Genomic DNA, 11,726 nt, shown 5'->3' with positions numbered 1-11,726 from the left:
GTTCCAATGGTTGCATTTCTGAATTCTCCCGAGTGGTGCACGACTTTACACCAGTGAATAAAGGGAATGTGATTGGCCGATTATCAAGGGGGCGGGATTTGTTATGACGGAAGGTTCGCAAGCAAGTTTGGTTGTGGCCGGTTTGTCGGAAGCATCGTTGCTAACCAGTTAGCATCTTAGTGCTAGCAGGTTCCCAATGGGAAATTCCATTGGGACCAAGTAGCACTAAATTGGTGCCTTAGAAACGACGCTGTCAAGGAACGCTATGGACAGAGGAAACATGCAAGAGGAGGAGAGTTTAGTGTCGGAGGTCGTGGATGAGTCTCCTCCGTCATCCATTTTTTATTTAGAGGAGGAAAGCGGGGACGAAGATGTTGTGGAAGAGGACGCCAGGGCGGCAGAAGCTAGGTTTGGTGTAGAAGGCTTCCAGCCGTCCATGTTTGAGCCCTTGCCTCGCAACGCTGCCAGTTCTGTTAGCTCTACGCCTGCCGAAGACACAGACGTCCATCCCCGTGAACACTGGGACGCAACTCAATGGGAAAGGAAAGGATTCTGGTTTCAACCGTTGCGTATATTAGCTGCGACACATGAATCAAGATGCTATGACCGAAAACATTTGATTGACAGATGACTGTTGATATATGTTTGGCCGGATTTAGGTGTTCAGGCTGACGTAGAACTAACTGGCCTGGAGAAGATAACAGAAAAAACCAACAGATATTAAGACAGGATTTTTTAAAAATAGAAATGTTCTTAATTTTGGGGAAATATCGTCTGATAAAGTGGAAATTTATATACATGTTTGAGCCAGAATGATTTGACGTTTAAATATAACTTCCCTACCACATTAAAAAGACGATTCCTACAGATTAGATAATACATTTATTTTCAATACATCATTCCTGTTTTATACACCTCACATTCATCTTGCAGTCATTCATCAACATCTTACTCATGTGTTCATCCCATTTGGTTTGGATATCAAGAATGGATGATGGATTTGTTTTTTCTGGAGTTTTTTATTAACATTCTGGACATTAAGGACATGATTTTAGAACCTTTAGTCGCTTCTCTAGAAGTCAGCCTTTATCATCTGTGGTTTCCAAAGATCTCAAACCAACAAAATGTCCGATCTGGTCTAATCAAACTCTAACAATGCCACAAATCTCATATAGATTACAAACGTCTCAATTATATGGCCTCACCCTCTGATCTCAAACTCCAATATGTAGAACGTGTTGGGAAGAGCAGCCAAACTGATACGAGTTTGAAGTGGTTTGACTCATTGGGGGTATTTCTCCACCAGGTATTTTTAAAGGTTCTGTTTTTCCTGAACAGCTCAAACTCAGTCAGATTGGATAGAGAGCATCTGGGAGCCTTGAACTCCTGATAGATATTTTTTTCAGATTTGATTTTGGACTTTGACTAGGCCATTCTAAGCCATGAATATGCTCTCTCTAAGCCGTCTCTGTTTAGTCTCCGTACTGCTGGGAGGTGAACCTCCACCCCAATCTCTAGTCTTCTGCAACCTTTAGCAAGTTAAGGGTTTTTCTTTAAGGATTATTCTGGATTTCCCTCCACCAAATCCCCCATCAACTCTGACCAGCTTTTTTTTTTGTCTTTACTATGTATTGCAAGTCTAAACTTTGACCACTAGAGGGGGACACATTCAGTATAATTCACCAGATCAATGTGTTTCAAAGTTTGAAATCATTACAAGACCTGTCAAAAGTATCAACTTAGGCTTTTTACCCAAGTTAAAGATAAAAAAAATAAAATTTTTTAAATATATTTATTTTCTTAAAGTATAAAAGTAAAAGAAATGCAGGAATAAATGTTAAGGAATTAAGCTTTACTGCACTGCCTTATTACAGGAGCAATTTTTTTCTACAATTCTGGATAACTTCCTTAGACTTCATTTTATTAGTTTTATAACTAATGGTAACAGTGTCAAATTTAACTTTGCATTATCTTGAAAAACAGTTTATTTTGGTATGTGATGAACAACAAGTTGGGGCAGCACCGAGTCCAAACACAAAGAAATGAATTGTCTGGATGAAACAAATTATTTTTATTTTTTTAAATACCAACAGGTCATAATAAAAAAATTAGCTGAAACGAAACAAAACTAACATGTCTACTTTTTAGATTTCTACTAAAGTAATGTAAAGAAGTATTTGTACTTCATAATAATATACCTTTTTTCACAAAAAGCTGAAATTCACAGATGCTTTGAATAAACTGCTCTATAATCACAACATTATGATCACATTTTTCCATTCTGAGCTAAAATCATTCAGAATCCACTCTAATGTTGGTCATGGTGCAAATAATCTTCTTGCATTTTTAATCAGTGTCAGCTGCGTTACAAAGCGCCCTGTCATCCATCAACATGTAATCCATCATCCAAAGTCGTTACATAATCTGTTTCCCCCGTTGAGTTGACACAGGCACAGATGATTATTCATGTAAATGTCTTTTCAGTTAGCTGTCAGAGCTTCGTTCCCTCTCCTTTGTGTTAGCCGCAGCTCTGATCATATCTTTAAAGGAAACCAATCATAGTGACCGACTGTCCTTCCACGCGCCGCCGCCCACCTGCATGTTTTTGCTCTGTCGTTCTTAAAAAGCAACAGGTCTGTTGATATTTACTCAATAACATCCTGTCATCTGCATGACTGAGAAAAGGTTATGATGCAAGCAGGAAATCCTGCGTACAATTAGCAGCTTTAAATCTGGTTTTATAATTTTTAGTTCAATTTATCACTTTTAGTTGCTGAGTTGAAACATTAAAAGGATAAAGTTAAATTTACCGAATGCGAATAAGGGCTGCAGTGCATGGGTGTATTAATATATTCATTATTCTATCAAGTTCCTGTCATTCTTTTTATATGTAACCATGGAAACTGCCGCAAATCAAGGATAGTCGGACTTTAGCAAGGAAACCAATTAAAGTGTAGAAATAAAATGAGAACATGAATGAAAGAAGTGAGAAGAATGAAGCAGAAAATGAAGTCATCTTACCCCAACAGGAAACCTTTAAGCTTTAGTGACTTTAAAATACAGCCATGATACAAAAAAGAAAGATAATTTTTTTACATATCGGTACAAACGATCTGTTCTTTAACAGGTTCTTTAAACTTTGAATTAACCTCAAGTAGAAAAGCTCTGAAGAGAGCGAGCTACATAAAGATGAGACCAAATAGTCTGATTAGTCAGCTCAAATGCCAGGATGGAAACTTTAGCTTAACTTCCTACTTAATCAACTATGGAGGAGTAGAGTTTGGAGTTCTAAAGGCTGGTTTATGCTCAGAAACCAGGTCTTCTGCGTGTGTGTCGCAGTTAACGCAAATATACTGCCCCTCTCAAACATTGTAGGTGATCGCAGCTAGGAGGCCTCTGATTGGTCAAATCTACATCCACTCTACTCTATGCGTATTTCCTGTTTGGTACCTTAGCGGGTTGTTCTGTTTGTATGACCGCCATTGTGGAAAACGACTGGTGAAGATGGAGCAGCTAGGAGAGCGAGGTGCGTGAGAACCTGGGACCCTTTTTCCACCTGGATCCCCGCTCTTTTTGGCCCTCATGTCCCTCTGTTGTCCCACAAGCTTGCCCCCAATTCCTCACCACCCCGCACGTATCTAGACCAAAATAAAGATGTTTGGCCAACTTTTAAGCATGGAGGTGGAGGAGTGATGATGTGGGACTGTGTTCCAGACTGTGTCATCAACAGGACGATGATCAAGAAGGGGCAAAATGAGGTAGAATTGGGAATAAGAGTGGAGGACAATTCCTCCACAACGATGTTGGAGAGAAAATGATAATTTAAAGTTGTACAATCATTAATGTGGGAAAGCTAAGTAGCTTTAGCCTGGTGAGACCATCCTGATCTCGCGAGCTTTCAAGGTTTCACTCGCAGATCAGTCTGGAGACTCCGTTGAAGAAAATTTGGAGCCGTTCACCAAACGAACGTCCAATCAGCGTTGGCTTTGAGGCGGGTTGAGGTGTGACGCAACGAGAAGCGCGACAGTTCAGTCTTAAGAACATGGCGGCTTCAGCCGATGAAACTAGCGTTAGCGTGGCTATTGAGCAAGTTTTATGGGAATTACAGAGAATTTTTTCACTGAAAGAAGAGCAAAACACTGCTCTGGAGGCTTTTCTCAGAGGAAAAGATGTTTTTGCTCTTCTCCCGACTGGTTTCGGCAAGAGTTTGATCAATTGGCTCCTCTTCGTCGTCGCTCTGTTAGTACGTCATATGCTTCGTTGATCTGATTGGTTTATTTGGCCCGTCTATCACCAACATAGGCCAATCAGCTAACCAGTATTTTCGCCCCTTCCCAAAATTACTTCAACGGAAGGTTTCCAGATGGATATGCGGAGCTAATCCATCTGGAGGAGTCAGGTTAAAGTAGCTCAGCAAAGAAAGCCTATAGAATATGATGTAAAGCATGAAAAAAATCAGGGAGTAAGCTGCCGATAGTTTGGAGAACTGTTCACAAGTCTACTTTAGAAGATTGAAAGGTTTTCTGAAAAGATTAAAACCTGTAGAGAGCTGCATGTGTTTAGAAAGCTTCACAGCAAAGCTCACATTCACCTCACCCATCCGTCTGACTCTTGTTGTTCTCTACCAGCCACTGAAACTTCTTAATGATTAAATTATCGTCTATTAATTTGCTGACCCTAAAAGAAACCTTCAGGTTCAGAAGGAAAGAAACCAAATCCACCTGATCAGAAGATCCACAGGAGAAACAGATGAGGTGCCAAATACCTCACCTCGTAAAGCAGCGAGGATCTGAATCCTATTCTGCAGCTGCTGGTTCTGATTATCTTTCTGCCAGTCATGTTTAGAGCAAACCTCAGCATCTGGAATCAGAGTTAGAGACTTTTCTTTTAAAGTCAAACTATGTGTACAATTATTTTGTGAGTGAAGTACAGAAACTTATCCATCTAACCAAAGAAAAGTATTTTAATAAAGGACCAAAACTGCCTGGAAAAATGACACGGTCCGATTCAGTTTTGCATTCTATTTAAACTCAACAGTAAAGGTTAGTGTAAATAGAGCTTCTCTCTATTCTCCCACTCTGCAGAATCTGTTAGTTCAATCTCTAACGTTCTGCTCTCTCTGCTTTTTCTCATAGTAGCTTCATCTGGTCTGTTCCTGTTTGGCTGTGACTCCATCCTGGAGAGAAATATCAGCTGTGCTGCTGCCATCAACACCTTTGTTTCTAGATGTTGGAGCTTGGCCTGTTTTCCAGTGTAGTCCTGTTTCTCTGACTGTGACTAACTGGATGTGCTCTCTTCATCCTCTGACATGGGAGCTGGCTCGGAGCTCGTCTGCCTGGCTGTGTGTTTCCTGGACGGGGCCGCCTGTGGAGCTGGTTGACAGTTGCCTTTTGTATCTATGCTTCTTTTTCTATGTCTGCTTCTGTCTCCTTGAACCCCAGTCGGCCTCAGCAGATGGCCGCTCACACTGAGCCTGGTTCTGCTGGAGGTTTCTTCCTGTTCAAAGGGAGTTTTTCCTCTCCACTGTCGCTACAAGCATGCTTAGTGTGAGGGATTGCTGAAGAGTCAATGAGTCGATGCAATCAGCTGGTTTTACTTAGATAGAAAACTTTGAATCAATCTGACTGGATGATCTGGTTGAACTGGAAAGTGACCTGAGATGATGTGTTGGTAACTGCTGCTATAGAAATAAACTGAATTAGCCACGTCTTGCTTCTCATTCTTTCCTAGTCATCACCAGTCATACTGGCCACTTATCCAACTGCTTTCTGCAGAGGCGTGATATTCAGTTGCTTTAGTCTCCAGCAGATGGCCGCTCACACTGAGCCTGGTTCTGCTGGAGGTTTCTTCCCGTTCAAAGGGAGTTTTTCCTTTCCACTGTCGCTACAAGCATGCTTAGTGTGAGGGATTGCTGAAGAGTCAATGAGTCGATGCAGTCAACTGGTTTTAGAATTAGACTCAACTTAATTTACTCCTTCAGGGAAATTCTGGTTCCAACAGCCTATATAGAGTACAAAGAATTAAAGCAAGATGCCATTAAAGACAAAAATACGACAGGCAATATAAAAAATGTATATAGTACCCAAAAAGCATTTAAAGAAACAAAAAAGATAAATTTTGTTTTCCTTAGATAGAAAACTTTGAACCAATCTGACTGGATGATCTGGATGAATTGTCTCTGTAAAGTGCCTCGAGATGACAGATGTTGGTGATATATAAATATATAAATATATAAATATATATATATATATATATATATATATATATATATATATATATATATATATATATATATATATACGTCTGATGACCTGTTTAATGAACCTTCTGATAGTTAATATCTGTTCAATGAAACAAAGAATCATAAATCTGCCTGAAAACTCATGAGGGAAACAGAAAACGAACCCGATGGTTAGAAGACGTTCCTGCTGAGGTAGTATGATGGTTTGGGTAATTTAAAGATCTACAAAAACAGATCCATACACTGCAAAAAAATAAAATCTAAATAAGTCATTTTTTCTTAAAATGAGTGCATTTTTTCTTGAATCAAGGATTGAAGTGAGACACTTTGCCATTGGAACGAGACAATTTACACTTTAAACAAGAAAGAAACAATTGCATTGTCTTATTTCAAGTGCATAATAGCTGGATACCTTATTTTAAGAGTAAAAACACTCATTCCATTGGCAAATCATCTTATTTACCTGCTCAAATTAAGGGTAAATACACTTAATTTAAGACATTTGTACTCATTTTGACACAGTTTTTGCAGTGTAATAATAACCCAAAAGGGGAAGGGCTAAATGCAGAGAGTATATTTCTCCATTTTGATATCAATAAAGTTCAATTTATTTATTTTATTTATTTAATACAACTACAATAATTCAGCAAATACTGAATTAAATAATCAACATCCAGGTTGCAGAACAGATTTTAAAAGGAAAATGTTCTATTATGTCAAAATAAACATGAGTGTTTAATTAATTCACTATAATATAACTAACTTTTACATTTTTTTCCAGCTGTTTGCTTTAATTCATCACTTAAAGACCAATTAGTGCCTAACAAGGTAGGTTTTACTTTTAAATAAGAAACATCAAACTAAAAAGCTTCTTTTCTCTATCAAAGTGCTGCACGAGAAAAGGTTTACTAGGATCTCCACTTATAATCATCTCTCATTTAAACACTCATTTAAATCATTAAGCAGCTGATTAGTGTTTCTAAAACACACATAAACAATCAGAGCATCTCCTGGTAAAGATGTGTAAAAATAAACACAATAAAAAAAGGAAAGTATCTAAATCAGAAAAGCTTTTTTTGTGACTTTGCTGCTATAAAGGACAGGTGATGAGGATTAGGTGAAACAGAAATAAAAGGTTATTAAAGTAAGGCATTAACAATGATATGCTAAAAGCTGAGTGATATCAGGATCTGTTAAAACGATTTAGGAGAAAAGAAGATAAATAAAAAACTTTAAACTTGAGTCAGGATGTTGCGGTGCTGAACTATGAACATTTTAACCAAATTAGTTCATTTTAAAGACATTTTCTCTCTCCCTGCAGGTCCGGATTACAAAGAGTTTGATATATTACATAATGATCGTGTTGTGGGTCTTTTTCTTCTCTTACAGATTGTTTTCCAGATGTTTCCTTATTGGCTGAATGCCTGTTCAGCTCTGGTGTGGAAAGGCTGTTTTTTCCGCTCTGTATTCAAAGCGCATGAAATGAGTCAAATCATCAGGTTTCTGACTAAATATATTTCTAAAGATTCTACTGACATGAAATATTAAGCACGATAGTTACAGCCGGTTTGGGTTCCAGAAAATGAAACGTAGTAAATTTCCATTTGTTGGAAATATTTTATTTATACTCTTACTTTGTTTGTGTTTCATGGGTTGTGTTCTAATAAACTATTATGATGTATAATGTGTGATTCATCTTTTATTAACTCTTGCTAAAGATCGTTCCAGATAAAGGTCATGCATGTGAAGGAGGCCTGAACATCCTCTATCACATGTTTCTTCTAAACATATGTTCTTGGAACAATTCAACTGTAAAACAACCACATGCTTTGTTTTAACATATGTGCTGAGGTTTAAAGTAAGATCATTTTGTTTCCCTTCCCCTTTAGTTAAACCTCAGCTGGTGTAATTAGGGACATCCCCTTTTCTTCAATAAATGATGAGCAGAAAGCTGAAGACTGCAGAGTGGGGTGGAGATTGTAAACTCTGCAGTCTCTTTCTACTCTCCTCGCGAGTAAAACTAAATTAATTGTCTCTGTGCCTTCTTTCTTTCCCTGTATGTACCGGTATGTATGATGTTTTAGGTGCTGACACCATTACGCCCGGGGAACAGAAAGGGGTTAAGGGTCGTTGCTCAGGGAGCCAGAGTGGCAGTCTGTGGGAGTGGGGCTCAACAGACCTGGCGGCATGGGCGGGCATTGTGGGGCCGTGCCCGCCCTGGACTGGCAGCTGTCTTTTTTTTTTTTTTTTCTTTAACTCAGCATAGCCAGCTTTCTATTATTCCTCTCTCATTCTGTCAATCATACAATTCAACCAATCAAACCGACGACTAAAGACAACATCCAATCAAACAACAAAGGGGGCGGGAGTCGCGGGACACTGAGTCAAACATACTTAACGTTCGTACATGCTTTAAATCCGTCTGGTCACCAGCCAGGGCGCGTCGGTATGGATATTCTGGCTTATTTTCAAAGCAATAGAAGGACAAGTACTGAAAACAGAGCAAACAAGAGTGGCCAGGGAGCAGTTTCTGCTGGAAATGTAAGCAAGACAGTTAGCACTGAAGTAAAAAAAAAACGCTTTGCCAATTAGTTTATTTTTAAATAAATCAAATGATGACAATAGAGTTTCAGGTGCAATATAGTCATATATGTGATCTATATGCCTTGACTGGGTCCACCTTGAATTTACACAGAAAAGTGTAAAAGATCAGCATATTACACAGAAAAGGTTAGCAAATACATCAGCTTTACATTTCCTAAAGCAAACCTATTTCAGTGCAAAGCTCATCTAAAAAGGGCAAATAAGATATATGAAAGTCTTAATCCTATTTGTTTCCCAGTGTAAATATTATATATTGCATGCTTTCTCTTTCTCCTGCAGGGTCATTTGAGTCTCTTAAAAGAAAAAAAAATGAAATGAGCACAGAACAATTAAACCTGAATAATGCCCCTGACTGAATGATTTAAGCTCAAAGTTACACGTTACTGTGTTTAATGAGGTCAGATTTTATAACCTGCAGAAAAAATAATTCAGCAAATTATTCTTAAGATTTTAAAGTAACTTTATTAAATGTTTTTATAAAGATTTGAGATTTATTTTACTGAATGAATGGTCACAGAGCTAGTGTTAAGCTTGAAGTAAATCAAATTTTTGCTGAAAAAGTGTGCCCCCGCCCAAAAAATGGAATGCCCCCCCTTTAATTTCTTTCTGCAGCCGAGTCTGGGGCTCAAACTCAGAACCTCAGGATTCCAAGCTCTATCCTCTAACCACTAAACCCGCCACCCCCACACCAAGGACATGCACACGGAGATAGGAGGGTGGAAAGTTATGAAAGCGGCTAAAATCCATCAATAAAAGAAATCAATCCTGACGCATGGAGCAAATTAACATCAGCTGGTTTGGTGTAAACAGAGGCGATGGTGAATGACGCCTCCCTGCCAATGGGTTCTACAAGTGAAAAACTAAGATATTTGTATGCAAGCATGCCCCCACAGCAGTGAAGTTTGGAGGTGGGAGCGTCACGATGCGGGAATGTTTTCCAGCGTCATGCAGTCGATACTTCATATAATCAAAGGACGGGTTGAATCAGAATCTGATAATAAGGCCTGTGTTTGACGGTTTACTGAGAGAAAGCCAGGGTCCAGAGAAAATGAAGCTGTTTAAAAAGGCCTAACCCTGAATCAAAGAACTAGAGCCCGGTTTACTGAGGGGCCCACAGAACCTTTAACATCTGAAGAGTGTTTGGAAGAACGCACCAAAAATCCCATCTGAGTAATGCATGCAATGCGTTTCTCATCCAGGAAGCTGTCATCCCCAATAAACTGATAAGTAGCCTGAAGACAGCAGAATTTAACTAAAATATTTTCTACTTTCACACAACAAGTAAAGAAACACATCAATGGAGGATCAGTGGATCAGTTCCAACTCTGGAAAAAACACTTCCTGATTCCTTTGATGATCCGTAACTTCTGGGTAAATCAACTCAGAAATGTTCAGATAATAGACCATCTGAATCCGTACAACTTGGACCCCGCAGAAAATAACGATCATCTACAAATGATCACTAAAATCTCAATTATGCTGCTGCAATAACATATGGTTTTGCTAATCAATTAATCTATTGATTATTTTTGAATGAATCCTTTTCAATCCAGTTTATTTCTATAGCTCCAATTCCCATCATGTCATCTCAGGGCACCTTCCAGTTTAACCAGATCATCCAGTCAGATTGATTCAAAGTTTTCTATCTAAGGAAAACCAGCTGATTGCATCGACTCATTGACTCTTCAGCAATCCCTCACACTAAGCATGCTTGTAGCGACAGTGGAGAGGAAAAACTCAATTTGAACAGGAAGAAACCTCCAGCAGAACCAGGCTCAGTGTGAGCGGCCATCTGCTGAGGCCCACTGGGGTTCAAGGAGACAGAAGCAGACATAGAAAAAGAGGCATAGATAGTTACTAAACGGATATCAAAAAGGTTCCTTTAAGAAGATTTTTTAACAGAATTAAATCAGGTGACTATAAAACTATTTCGCGTGAGTTCTACGTACAGCATATTAACAGACAGAACATTTGTTTTATCTTAACTGCAAAATAAACTGCTTTAAGAGGGTTTCTATATCAGCTAAAGGCATATTTTAGAGTATATACTCCAGTTAACGATTAATCAATTACTAAATTAGTTTAGACGATTATTTCAATAATTGATTTTTCCAATTAATTTGTTTCAGCCCTAATCTTTATCAAGGATGCCAATACTTTAGAACAAAAAACCTTTTTTTGACTTGTGTACTGCTTTGGGCATTTTGTCATGCCATGAGTTCCCCTCTCAGTCACAAGTATTTGTGATTGTCCAAAGGTGGAAAACTATTTTACTTAAAAGTATAGTGGAGGAATTTTTTTTCCGGGTGGATCAACTGAATAAGTGGTCCTCCTAACTGTCAATCATTCTGGTGATATGTTGACGTAAAGCCGTCCTACGTGCTCGTTGTAAGTCTGACATATTAAACAGAGCATACATGAGGAGAAATTGACTTATGCCCGCTTTCGCACCCGTTGGATGAATGGTCCCTCTCAGGAGCGGGTACAGGGTTGTGCATGTGCATTTTTTTTGTGTGGAGAGAGGGGGTCTTTAAAAAAATTCACAAAAATCCTCCAATATACCTTGAATATTTTCATTTAAGCATATAATTCTTTATTCTTTCCATCTCAAATAAAAAAAAAAACATAAATATAAGGAATCTAAATAAATAGAAAATAAAATCCTATTATAAACCTGTATTTATAAAACTGGAGCTCCACTGAGTAACTGCCCTATAATCATTTAAACTTGAAGAATTGGGAACAAAAATTATAGTCAGACTGACTTAATTAGTGTTACTTTGTTTTTTCATTAAGCTGCTGTGATGAGCTCCGATAGCTCAGTGTGAAAAGCAGCAGCTGATGCAAGGCTGCTCTTTACATCCAGTCTGCTTGGTTCTGA

This window comes from Cyprinodon tularosa, unplaced genomic scaffold (assembly GCF_016077235.1).
Source record: "Cyprinodon tularosa strain WSP-4 unplaced genomic scaffold, ASM1607723v1 ctg663, whole genome shotgun sequence".
NCBI lineage: Eukaryota > Metazoa > Chordata > Actinopteri > Cyprinodontiformes > Cyprinodontidae > Cyprinodon > Cyprinodon tularosa.
This window is presented reverse-complemented; position numbering follows the sequence as displayed.